The sequence below is a fragment of the Macrotis lagotis genome, chromosome 1 (genome assembly GCF_037893015.1).
Source record: "Macrotis lagotis isolate mMagLag1 chromosome 1, bilby.v1.9.chrom.fasta, whole genome shotgun sequence".
Classification (NCBI taxonomy): domain Eukaryota; kingdom Metazoa; phylum Chordata; class Mammalia; order Peramelemorphia; family Peramelidae; genus Macrotis; species Macrotis lagotis.
This window is the reverse complement of record NC_133658.1, coordinates 641485898-641499760: the sequence shown is the minus strand read 5'-3', so window position 1 is coordinate 641499760 and position 13863 is coordinate 641485898. Positions and strand designations below refer to the sequence as shown.

The following is a 13863-nucleotide window of genomic DNA, read 5'->3' as shown; positions in this document are numbered from 1 at the left end:
CCTCACTCCTCTTCTGTCAATTTTCCACCCCTTGTGCAGGACAAAAATTGATCTTATAGGTATGTGCTCCATTAGCCACACAACCTCAGTCAATTTGAGAAACTACCTTGGCCTTGGCCTGGCTCTAGTCATTCTGCACACAGATTCTGGTAGAGTATTGTCATGGGATACTTTGATGCAACTTATCTTCAGTTTTACTGAGATGGATAAGCTGAATGCTGATACAGAACATAGCTTCTCCAAAGCCTTCTTCTCCTTGCATATTCTTATCCATGTCTTTTCAGAAATCTTTCTTGAGAGTATCTATCCCACACATTAGCCTTGCTCTAAGTGGAATATGAGCTCCTATAATCACACTCATTTTTAATCCTCTCTTTAATTTGGCATTGACTTTGACCTTTATTCTAATCTCTCTGTGATATGACTGAACTCAGATAACTGATTCTGAAATGGCAGCTATGCCTATAATTTTCCTATCTATAAAGACACTATGTGTTAGGATATCTCATTTTGGGGGGTTAAATCCTATCCCACAGTCCATTGGTCTGGGACTCTCTCCTTATTGGTGGAGATAAATGTCCTTTCCTGTCTGAGGGGTGGGATGGAGTTAATAAGAACAAGAGAGCTTGAATTTTTATCCAGCTTTTTTAAAGTATTCAAGCTTCGAGCTGCTTCAGGTGCTTCTGGCTTCCAGTTTTGAGAAGGATGATGGAAAAGGTCAACTCCACTCCAGGGTACAGGATGAAAAGACTACAGAAAGATGGGAGAGGAACTTTCCCCTTTCCCCAGTTGGCTATAGTGGAGACTTGGTAGAACTTCCCCTTGAGTTAAATCTAAGACTGTTTCTTGGTTGAGTTGAGTTACCACTTTCCTATTATATTGTCCTATGTATATCTTCTCTGATTTCTCTTTTACTATGATTTGGATAGATGTATTTCTTTGCTATTCACTATCTATGCTCATTGGTGAGAAAGTGCTCAAATCTTGGATAAAGAGCTTGGGATCTTCCTCCCCCCTCCCCCCAATAATGACACAGCAATTAGAAGTTAGATTGAACATGGTCATATTTTCCACACTATAATATCTAAGGAAGCACTTTCTGAAAGTGGAGTGCTTCCTGTCCCAACTTCTTACTACCTCTCCAGGCAGGAATTAATGTTTCCCTTAGAGAAGGCTAGAGATGTCTGTTCTACCTCCCTTTGAGCCAACAAGGAAAGCCCTTACAAAACTTTGGCTTCTCTATATTTGCACTGAAGTCTACAGGATCCAGCAATTTCCTACTCCTTTCTTAAAGGAGGTAAGCATTGGTGATATTGGTTCCTTTTGTTTCTTTAATCATATTTTCCAATAAACTCAATATCTTCAACTTTATCCACTTTCAAATGAAAATCACTAAAATCAAATTACATTTTGATTTAATTTGGAGGATCCAATCCAGTCTGTCACCATGATGAAATTCTAATCATCGATAATTACCTGAAAGTTCTTCTAAGACACCTGGTGTTGCAATGGGGTGGGGATCAATTTAGAATCTCAAGTTTAAAATCTCAGATCCACTTCAGTTACAACTGTCTGTCATCTGTTCTCATAATTTTTTGTAGGGGGAGAGAGAGAATTTTTTAGCTCAGTTATTGTTTTCTATCAAAGCCGGGTGGCACTGCAGTGTTGGTCAAAAACCCTGAGAAGTGATTTGGCAAAGGACTTTGGGATTCTCATAGTGAAAGGAGTTAGGATCAGCAGATGGTACCATTTAAACCTGCAAATCCTCTCATACTCAGGTACTTGCTTAGCCCAGATTTGATGAATCCTTCCTTGACAAGAAAGTGTTCTGGAATATGACTCTAGGAGGTGCCTGGAATACAGGATTTGGGAGAAGTCAAATAGAAATTAAAGGCAAAGATAATAGCCCAGATTGTATAAGTGGAAAGAATTCGGCCCAGAAGGGCTGAACATTCTGTTCAGTCATAAAACATGGTGAAGGTAAAAGTCAGGTTTTGGACCTTGATTGGTTTACCAAGACTTCAATTGTTTCCCTAAGAGCATAGGAATCTCTACACTGGCTCAGACCATGAATGCAGACAACCTGCCAACAGAGTTACCAAAACACTAGGAATAGAATTGAATATTTAAGTTTGTTCTCTGCTCAGGACACTTTTCTAAGAGCTAGGGATACAACAACAGCAAAAAAGGGATCAATTCCTGCCCTCAAGGAGCTTATATTCTAATGGGGGATAGATGCAAGAATAGATACTAAACAATAAGCCTATTCTACTGGGGAAAAGTGATTGCCTGCTGATAAAAGTCCAGGATTTTTTTTTCTGGGAATTATCTTAAAGATTGGGTAAAGTTCTTTGGGGAATGTCTTGAGAACTGAGTATAACTTTAATTCACTAATTGATCCAAATCCATTTTCAATCCATTTCTGTCTACAGAGATTAGTACCTCCTGGGGGGTGATGAGCTCCTTCAGTGTATTATAACCTGCCTTGGGGATTGATGGCTTTCTTATCTATAACCTAAATTTAACTCACTAATGTTTCAAAGGATGTATCTTTCTCATCACCTACTGGAATTTAGAGAACAAAGCCTTGTTCTCTCTTGGCACAAATTACACCGGGAATTTTATGGAATCCAATCACTTTTCCTCTCAGTTTTAGCCTTTCCATAAAGTAACTTGGATGTGATTGGGCAATAAATTCCCACTGGGGACTCAGGCCATTGTTATCATACCTCTTCCCAGAACACCTTGCCCAAATTCCCAAGTCATAGAAGGTAATAGTCCTCCCTTTAGGATTGTTCTTTCCAAAAACCATGGTTCATTTGACTGACTCCTGCTTAAGGAGTCCAGACAGGGAAAGGCCTGTACTTTCAACTCAATCCCAAACCCATTGTTCTTGAAAGGTACACATTAAAGGTTACTCTCCCTCTAATGGATTTAAGATTGTGGTGGTGGCAGCACTAATACCTTACATTAAGAAAGTACTTTATGACTTCCAAGAGAGGTTCCCACCTTGTCCATATTTATTAGGTTTTTTTTTTCACTTAGATTGTTGTTCTTGTTGCAAATTTTGGCAGTACTACAGCTACAATTCTTTTTTTAAATTTTATTTACTTAAGGCAATGGGGTTAAGTGACTTGCCCAAGGTCACTTAGCTAGGTAAATATTAAGTGTCTGAGGCTAGATTTGAACTCGGGTCCTCCTGACTCTAGGGCCAGTGCTCTATTCACTTCATCACCTAGCTGCCCCTTCAGCTACAATTCTTGATGGAGAACCTTGAGTCTGTGACCTCCCAGGGTGAAGGGTGTGCTCGAAACCCCACAGGTGTGCTGAACAGTAAACTCTGGAATGGCTTGGCCATCCTGGCCAGGACCTTCAGTCACCCTTGGTAAGTTATAGCTGAAAATAAGATCTCTACCAAACAAAGGCTGGACTCCCTTTAACTACAGTGCAGTCATTCATAATTTTAATTCTTTTCTTCCCCTTAATTACTGCAGCTCCTAATTAATGTGGGGTGTCTGAGTCTGGGACTGGGCTTTTAAATGTTTTCACCCTTCCCTTCCCTTTCGTTTACTATTTCTGAGAAATCGAGTAGGAGGGGGGAAACACTAGTTCTTTCATTGTGTGTGCATGCCTCTCTCTCTCATCCACTGCCACCACAGAAAAACCAACAAGCAACAGCTGATTGCAAATTCTTTCTTCCACCTCCGCACCCACTCTAAGGCAGGGCTCCTGTTGCTTGTTCTATGCTTGACTGGCCTTTTTATCTTTTCCCCCTCCACCAGTCAGAGAGGAGAGGACTGTACACAGGACCATGGGGGGAGGGGAGAGGAAGGGGAGGGGGCATCTCTGTCTGAAGCTACCCAGAAGCCATTAGACAGCTGAGACGGATGCATCTGGGTCCCCAGACTTAACAAGAGCAGCCCAGCCCTGCCACGCACACAAACACATACACACACACATCACACAGAGAACACTTTATTCCTGCCTGCCTGGACTCCCACACAGAAGAAGAGAGGCTTGGGGGAAAAAAGCAAACGCTTGCTTACTTGCAACCCCCCATTTTACCCCACCCCCAGCTCTCCTAGTAATCTGAGAGACTTCTTGGGCCTCCTTCGATTTTCTTGGAGACTGAGGTTCTATAAAGGTAAGTAGGAATAGGGTGGGTAGGGGGAAAGACAGAGAAAGTTTGGTACTTGTTAGGGGGAGGGGAAAGTGGCTTGGATGGAAGCCCCCTGGAGCCCAGGGATGGTTTGAAAATCGATTGACTTGCTGTTGGCATGATTGGGATGGTGAGAATCAATCAGAGAAAGCTAGAGGCACGATTTCAGTTTGGGGAAATAGCCCTTACACCAGGGTGGGTTTTTTTGGGGGGGGTGGGGGTTAAGTGGAGATTGGAAGAAAACGGAAAGAGGTTCATAGGAAAGACTTTGTTGGAGAGATGATGGGATCGGGTTCAGGAGAGTTAAGACCCTGATAAGGATTCTGTGGTTGTTTTGAACTTGGCATTTGAGTTGGAGGGGGAGAGGATTTGTTCTTTTCCCCTTACTCTTTTTTTTTTTCTTTAAGAGAGATTTTATTTTCCTTTGTTACTTGGGGGCTTGTTTCACTGGCTAAAGGGTAAAAGTATGTCTGTGTGGATTTGGGAATGTGCCCTCAGATGTGTGTGAACACATGGATAGCTAAGTAATAAAAACATGATTGCAGTTGGTTGTAAGGCTGATTGAAGAGAACACTGGGCTTCTAGTTTATGAAAATAGGAATCTTCCCTTCTCTTTAATCTCTCTGGACCCTTCATCTCCTTCCCTTTTCTCCTTTCTCCAGGATTGAATGCCTCCTGCTCCTTTTCTTCCATTTAACTCCTATTTCCTTTCTCAAATACAGTTGGATCAGGCAGAGCTGGGGTGTTGACCACCACAATCCTCATGAGGGCTTCTCTTCCCTTTCCCCACTTGGACAATAGGAGGAACAAATAGGGACCCGTACAAGGCGAGGGTGGGGTGGGCAGAGTTTAGACACTTGAGTTGGGGGGGGGAGGCATCCACACCTGGGGAAAGGCTATGTTTCAAAACATTCCACCTTCCCCCTGCCAATCCAGCCTTGCTAGTTCTCAGGTTGTGTAGCATCTGTCTAGAACTGCTGGCTGGTTTTCCCCTTCTTTGTCTCCCTGGGATGGTAGAACTGCATTGGGATGAGCTTTGAAGGGCTCTGGGATGGATCTCGTGAGCAAGCTGATTGTCTGGGGTGTTCCTTTCCTGAATGGACCCCACCCTGACTGGTCCTGGCCTCGCCTGCCTCAAATTGTGTATGTGTTTCTGCAACTTCGTTCTTTCTCACGTGACCTGCCTGGCAGTTGCCATGGAAACTCCTCTCCAGTACTCAGCTTCTCTTCTTCTGCCCACTCCCCACCTCTCTTCCACCCCTGTCTCTTGCCCCCTCCTCTACACATGGTTGCCTAGTTACTGGTTATCCCTGGCTTTTCGGGATCATGTTCTGGATGCCCAACCCCCATCTCCCAATTTGATGTCCCCAAACTCCCTCCTACCCCCCTCCCCAGCATAGACCCAGTTCTATGTGGACTGAGACTCCCCCCATTCTAACCTCATCACTATCTATTCTAGCCCTCACCCACTCCTTCTCTGTCCCTTGGTAAACCTAGTAAACCTGATAGCCACAGCCCTTGAATCAGAAGGGGATTATTCTGTCCCTTGAAAAACTGAGAGAGAAGGTCAGGAAGGAATTGATGATTGTTCAGACTTTGGTACTCAAGGATTAGGGAGAATGGTAGAGCTGAGGCAGACCTCTAAGCAAGAGGGCTAATATGGTTGTACTGAGTTATCTCCAAGTTTATTTCCAGGTCTAAAGAATATGATTCTAGAAGATGAGGTGAAGGCTGAGGAATAGATTCTGCTCACAAAATACCATGTGGGGACTTTGAGATGGATACACCCAAGGAGGCAGTATATTATAGAGGCTAGAATGCTAGATTTGGAGTAAAAAAGACTTGCGTTCAAATCCTGCTTTCATTAGGATTATTAAATGTGAGGGTGATTTCAGGCAAGTCATTTTAGCCTTTGAAACTCAGAATTCTTCTTTGTAAAATGAAGAACATAATGCCACTTGTAATTCACCTCAAAAAGTTCAAATGAGATCAGGTCAGTAAAGTACTAAGTGGTACAATGGATAGAATACAGGACCTGGAGTCAAAAACTCATATTCTTGAATTCAAGTGGCCTCAGGTATTATCAGTGTGATCCCAGGCAAGTCATTTAGCCATATTTACCTCAGTTTCCTCATTTGTAAAATGAACTGGAGAAGGACATGGCAAACCAGTTCATTATCTCTGCCAAGAAAAACTCCTAAAGAGGTTACAAAGAGCCCTCCACTACTGAAAAATAACTAAAGAACAAATGATTATTTAGTTCACCTGTTGTCATTGTACAACGAAGAAAGAAGGTTCCCCTGGGAACACTGGAGGCAGTGGACTGACGGTGAGCTTGCAATTTAGACACTGTGAGTCATGTTTGGGGTGAGGGAGAGAAAAGAGAAGTTGGGACTTAGAAATTTGACTAAATTTTACATTGTTCCCATTTTCTACCACCTTCCTTTTCCCTCAGTCCTAGAGAAAGTCTTATGCTCAATGTTATTCCCCTGTTATATAACCTTTGCTCCCCTTGACTTTCAGTAAATGGAAAGAAAAAAAAAAACAGAGATGAGCCCATCTATCTCATTCACGGTGGTTTTTGCTAAGGGGAGGGAAGGAAATAGCTATTTTTCAGTTTCTTGGGCTTTAAACATTACAAATTTTCCTCTCTCCCTCCTCCCATTTCTATTTCTTTCTCTCCCCTTTCTCTTCTACCTTCTTGTATCCTCCTCCTCTCTTCCCCCTTATCTGTTTTCTGTCCCTCTTCTCTCTCTCTCTCTCTCTCTCTCTCTCTCTCTCTCTCTCTCTCTCTCTCTCTCTCCTCTTACCTCTCTCTCTTCCCTCTCCTACTCTCTGTCTCCTCTTTTCTATCTGCTTAGAAACTCAAAATCACCATAATGGAGTCTAAACCAACATTAGGAAGGAAACTTCTGTGATGTAATGGGAAAAACATCATCTCTAGGATCAGAGGACATGGATTCAAGTTCTGTCTCTGATTTTTATGATTCTATGATCCTGAAGAATGACTGCCTTTCTCTTGCTATATATTATGCATTATGATTAGGTTGCCTTGGTGGGGATTCATCCCAAGGGATTGGGAAAATAACTAAAGGAAAAATATTATTATTATTATTTTGTTTTCATGGATGGTGAAAAGTGTCCTTTGTTTACTCCCCCACCCAATACTGGAGAATAAGACTATTTTATACTAGTCATGGCTCCTGCAAAGTCATGGCATTCTCTAAAGAGCAGATGTCATTCTTTTTGGAATTTTAGGGGGAATGTTGTTTTCTAAATTTCACCATGGTAAAATGAATAGAATATTGGAATAAGGAAGATCTGGTTCAAACCTTGGCTTCCTTTAGTTATGTAACCATGGCCAACACAACCTGGCTTTCCATTTCCTCATAGGTAAAATGAGGAAGTTGGACTTAATAATCTTTAGCAGTTCTATCAGTTCTAAATCTCTGATCCTGTGAAAAAGGCACAGATTGCTCTTGAGTAGTCTTTGGCTATTTTTCTGGCTATTCAAGACTATAAGAAGATAGTGTTTCAGGTGAGGAGGAGGAGGTTGTTCCACCCCGTTTTCACCCCTAAATCAGAAGACCATTAAAGTCTCTGATGATGAAGACTGGTTGAGATCAATAGGGTGAGGTCCTACAGGCGCCAGCTGGTGAAGCATCTGTGCCAGGCACCCCTCAAAGACCTTCTGTGTAACAAATTGTCTATGAGGCGGCCACAAATCCCTTATGGAAACCAGCCAAATCATTGAATCTGGTGCCCAGGCAGCAGAAATGTAGCTCAGAAGAGCTGGCATAGTCTGTCTAATGGAAAGAAGCCATCTGTGAGTTATGTGACCTGAAGCTAGTTACTCAACCTCTGAGTCTCAGGTGCCTTCTCTGAAAAATGAGGGGGCTGAACTAGATGACGTTTGAGATCCTTGTGCTGATATACTATTATCAGACAGTTTGTGTGCTTCTAAGTACTTTCCTGATCATGAATTTTCCAAATCATATATCATACATTTAAAGCTGAGGCCATCTAATCTAACCCAGTCTCTCCATTTCACAGATGTGAAAGTTGAGACCCAGAAAGATGACATGACATGTCCAAGGTGACACAGTCAGTGAACATCAGAGGTGGAATTTAGATCCAGATCTTCTGACTCCAGAGTCAGTGGAGGAAAGAAAGTTAATGTTAGTATCAGGCAGAAATTCCTTCTCCAGTTTCTTTTCAACTAACATGTCTATTATGAAACATCACATATAATTTTTTCCCAGGAAGTGGAATAGAAAGGGAGTATTTCTGAGGAGCTTATTTAGATACCAAATATCATTTTCCCCAGCCTATCTTTCTGGCCTCAGTATTCATTCCTTCCCTTTCTGTTGTTTACAGTCTAATCAAACTGACCTTTCTGTACCTCCCAACAGAGTACTTCATTTTTCATCTCCATGTCTTTGCTGTCCGCCAAGCCTGGTTTGCACTCTCTCCTCATCTCTATCTTATGGAATTCCTTTCTTCCCTCAAGACTCAATCACCAACATTTTACAGTTTTTCCTAATCCCTTTCATCTACTAGGTCCTTCCCTCTCTGACTACCTTGTCCTTAAATAGTATTTGTTTTTATTCATTTTTAATATTTTTGTTCTGGGTAAAAATATATGTTATATATATATGCATACATATATATTCACAGGAATATGTGTACATATATAGCTATATATAAAGATATCTATCTATCTATATTCATGTAGATTCCCTAAGAGAATATGTTCTCTAAGAGGGTAGGAACTGTTTCATTCTATGTCTTTGTAACCCTGGTGCTTGACACCTAGAAAGCACTCAAAAATGCTTATCAATCATTGATTGTTTGATTAGAAGCCATTTAATTCTTATTTTTATCTATTTATCTTTATTTATATTTATAGATTAGGGGAACTGTAACCTAGAGAGATGAGGTGACTTACCCAAAATCACTGATAGTAAGGAACAGAGTTAGGATTAGAAACCAGGGACCTTGAAGGCCAGTCCTGATGGTCTTTCCACTATATGTCATTTTCTTTTCATGTGAAGGTTGTATCCATTCCCCAGTGCTCCACCTAGTAGAATCTAAGCTCTTTGATACTCGAGGTTTCATCTTTGCACTTGTATTGCTAGTAATTAACCTATCCCTGGTACACAATGGGAAGGTTGTTTGGTTGGATTAGGAGTGTTTCAGGCCTTGCTTTCCTAACTATTTGGACTGGCATGGTACTGCTAAGAATTGTCAAGGAGGAAAAAAAAAGAAAGAGAAGGATCTAAAAAGTCCTTAAAAATCCTTAAAAAATTGCCCTTGAACTGTTATATCAGGAGAAAAGAGATAGGATCCTTATCCCTATTCTTTTTTTTTTTTTTTGCAAGGCAATGGGGTTAAGTGGCTTGCCCAAAGCCACGCGGCTAGGTGATTATTAAGTGTCTGAGGCCAGATTTGAGCTCAGTTTATCCCTATTCTTGGTGTCAGTGTCACTATCAATGGCAAGATGTTTGTCCTTTGTTTTCAGAAAAAGACTACAACAAGCATATAAATTGGATTTCAGTGAGCTGAACTAAGTCACCAGGCTCAGTTCTTCCTCCGGAGTCATCTGAATCCAGTGGCCTGATGTGAATCAGGATATGTGGAGATGGCCCTGGATGCCAGGCAGTCAGGGTTAAGTGACTTGCCCAAGACCACACAACTAGTAAGAATCTGAGGCCAATTTTGAAATCAGGTCCTCCTGACTTCAGGGCTGGTACTCTATTCACTACATCTAGTTGCCCCTAATGGCAAGATATTTCTTGTCAATGTACATCCTCTTACTAGGATGGGAAAATAGGAGACTGAGTTAGAGATTTAAGGTCAGGAAAGAGAACTGTAGTCAACTGAACCCCAGTTTCTATCCTTTGGGAAATTTCCTTCAGCTTCTCCTAATCTTGGATCTTGGGTCTGCAAGAAAGGGGTTCCTTTCTCACCACTGCTGCCACCAGCACTAGTCTAGCCTCTAGGGGACTTGGACTCCCTTTATTTTCCTGGCTTGGTTACAAAATTCTTTGTCCCCCAATTTAGCTTGAGACAGAGACTGAAGTTTTCCAGAAAGGAATTTTACTAGAAAGAAGAAACATTAAATAAATCAAGACATACAGTACAGATCTAATGAGTTTCAGAGCATGAAAATTTTATTCTAATTTCCCTAATGCTGATCAAAGAGACCCATGAAGGATATAAAGGGGAGTTTCTAAATCCAGTGCCAGAGTGGGTATTTTGAGGACTCCAGAGGCATGGTTCTGAGAGTAACTTGTATTCACTTCAGCCCTTGTGGCAATACCTACTGATGCTATGGGCTCACCTGGAGACATTTCTTCCCTATTCAATAATACCGCAGGGAATCTTTCCTCCTTCCCTCTTCCATGATCTTCCCCCAGGTTGAAACATTGCTAGTTAGGACTCATTCTCTAACCTATGTTCTCACACTTTTGATCATTCATTCTCAAGAATCATCTATCAACAACTCTCCTATAATTTATTAAATCACACAAATGTTAACACACATAGTTACAAAAACATATGATCTTCATTAGGATGGACTTCTTTAGTCTCTTACCAACACAAGTGAATCTCCAATTACACATACTTCCACCTGCACACGTTGTTATTTACTAGAAACCCCAGATAAAAGAGCTTTTTAAAAAAATTAGAGCATTCTAGGCTAGTGAGAAACCTGAGGTCTTGGCTGATGGCAGTATTCGGATTGCAACTGTGTTCATCTATCATTATGATCACATCCAAAGTGTTGGGTGATTAATTGATTGGGTGCTAGAGATGTCCCTGAAAAGAAGTAGGAAAGCCATTGACTCTGTTGTCACTTAGAAGAAGGAAAAGTGAGAGACAAGGAACTGAGGTCTCAGTTCATAAGAGCAGGGACTTTTGGCACTTCACAAAAGTTTGAATATTAGCAGTCCAACTAAAAGGGAACCAGGCCCTAACTGTGGGTGCCCAGAGCTGAAGAGAGAAGATTAAAGACAGGAGAGACAGAAATCAAACAGAAGTTTAATTTATTTTGGAGTGAGAAAAACAGTTTGCAAGCAAGGACATATGTGCTGAAGCCTTGTCCCTCTGGGGAGGGACTCACTTTAGTGTGGGAGATCTCAGTGGTTACAAAGTGAGCTGTAGCCCTGTAACACTGTGACAAGTCTGATTGATAGCGGATCATGGGCACAGCAGGTTCCTGTTCAAGCTCAGAGAACACCTGGTGCTGGTGCCTGAGGGTAAGATCATCCAGAGAGTGAGTGTAAAGGATTGTTGTTGCTCAGGTAATAGCTTACTTTCTGGGTTTAGTTCTGGAAAAAGGGTGCCTCCAGATACCTTGACATTTCCCCCATTCCCCAAAGGGATGAGGATTGAAATAACTCCTACCTTTACGGCCAATAAAGTGAAAGCATTTATAAACCAAGATGTGGTGAGAGACCATTTGGCCCAGAATGAGACATTGCCCTAAGGGTTCGTTCCTCAAGGGAATCTATTGAGATTGTGTGTTTCAGGTATCATTGCTGGCCATTGTTTACTTGCAAGTGGAAGAGAGGAGTGGGGCTCAAGAATTTAAGAGGGAGAAAATGCCAACATGCACCTGAATTCAGGGCCTTGGTGGTTGGGCTTATAATTACACACCCACAGAAGAGACATGAAATGTTACTTCATTCTTCCTCCTGATCCATAATTTGCTCCTGGTGACCTCTCTTGAATTCAAGAACTCTGACACTGGGCTTTCTGATTTCTTTCGCTGTTTTTTACCTTAAGACTGGGACTGGGGTGCTTGAGGGGATGACTTAAAAGGGATTTCTCTTGATGGGAAAGCACCCGAACCAACACAACAGAACTGAAGAGGAAGAGGAGGCTGAAGTTTTAAAACGTGTGCACATACACCCAGACTGACTCAAAAATAACACATCCTCAGTGTTAACCCTATATTCTCACATCCATTTTGTCATAGATTCTTCTGTAAAAACACACATTCACCTCTGAAAACATATGAATAAATGCCAGCTATATGATCTTAGACTACTTAAAATTTCTACAGGCCTCAGTTTTCTCACTGCAGAATAGGAATAATTATTCTTGTACTATTATCTCTTTCAGAAGATTATTTTAAGGAAAGTGCTCGGTAAATCTTAAAATACTATAAAAAAATCTGAATTCTTATTATTCCCCCTCCCCTTATAACTACATATCCTTTCTCATCTGTAAACACATACTTGATGGTTGTATAAACTCACCTTTTCTCAAATCTCCACACATTGGTTTATTTTTTTACCTTTTACTTTTATTCCTTCCTGAACTCCCTCATCTGAACTCTACTGTCAAAGCCCCAGGGGCTTCATTTAAAGAAGTTAAATCCCAAGTGAACTGAGGCTTGGGAGATGTCCTAAGGGCTTGAGACAAAGGAGTAGAGATGACATACATGGATCTGGGATACTGAGAGTTTATTGAGGCTGACAGATCAGTAGCAAGGAGAAGTGGGAAGGAGAGAAGATAGAAGGGGGAGTGGGAAGAAGTTTGCAATTCCTTGTCAACTGTTCCAGCATCCCCAGGCAAGTGCAGGATGACTAGAAAAGATAACAGGGATGAACCAAACTAAAAATGAACTAATATTATTAGTAAGATTATGGATAGTTTGTGATAGGATCTTTAGAGACCGTTAAAGGGTGGGCTGCTTCATAGAAATAGGAAAAAAACCTACCTTCATACACTAGGTTACTGGCCTTGCTGTTAGCTTAAGGTTTGGTCTTAGGTCTTTGAGATTTTCCCCCCCTTCTACTTATAAAATTCAAACTGGACAGGTTTTTACCTCTTCTATGCTTTCCACTATTGCTTCCTTCTATTCTTCCTAGGTACATGTCTCTTTTATTCCCAGGAAGGGTGGTACAACCCTGATGTGTTTGCCAGCATCTTAATGGACCACCAGTCTTAAATGCAAAAGGGAAGGGGTAAAGAAGTGACACAGGTCAGTTGTGAGACAGGCAGGCAGACAAATGAAGGAAGCTTGCTCTTTGACCTGGCTCTGGGTGGGAGACAAGCAGGACCTGTGAGAGAGAGCTGTTGTTTTTGTCCTCACTTTGGTGCTGCTTAAGAGTGAGCCTGAATAGTTCTTTGTTGGGAAGAAGTGGGACGAGGCTGAAATCCAGCCACTCAACTGACTTTTGATGCCAGATGCATCTCCTTCTTGGGTCTGTGACTTCTTAGACTAAGTATTAGACTAGAAAGCAATTGTCCAGACTCTCTGGAACCACAAATGAAATTTTTGCTGTGGTGCAGGTTTTTGTCTTTCTGTGAGAGACTGTGATGGAAAGATAGCAGTCATAGCCTGATTTCTGGTCTATTTATATGGATGGGCCCCTGGAGGGCAGGGTTCTCTTCTTATTTCCTCTAGCTTCCCTAGGGTGCTGTTTGCTGACTGAATAAATGGGACTGAGATGCTAGTTCCAATCTTGTCCCTAAGCCATTGTGAATTTAGATTTCTCACTTCATTTGCTATGCCTTAGTTTCTTTAGGAAAAGGACAGCTGATTTTCTCATTGTATTTCATGAGGTTGTTTTAAGGGTCAAGTGAGATTAAGAATGTGAAAGTGTTTTGAAAAACACTTGACAAATATGAAATATGGGATTGAGAGATTGATTCTTGTGTTGGGGTATTTTAAGGGAACATTTAGCATA

General features: G+C 41.5%; 1 protein-coding gene across 1 annotated transcript in view; it reads left to right on the top strand.

Moving 5' to 3' along the window:
• Nucleotides 1-4059: 4059 nt before the first annotated feature.
• Nucleotides 4060-13863, top strand: part of FXYD6 (FXYD domain containing ion transport regulator 6) — a 48479-nt gene continuing 38675 nt past the window's right edge. The window contains exon 1 of the mRNA XM_074215146.1: nt 4060-4144. The gene's annotated coding sequence lies outside the window, so the exon portion shown is untranslated. The remainder of the gene's footprint in view (nt 4145-13863) is intronic.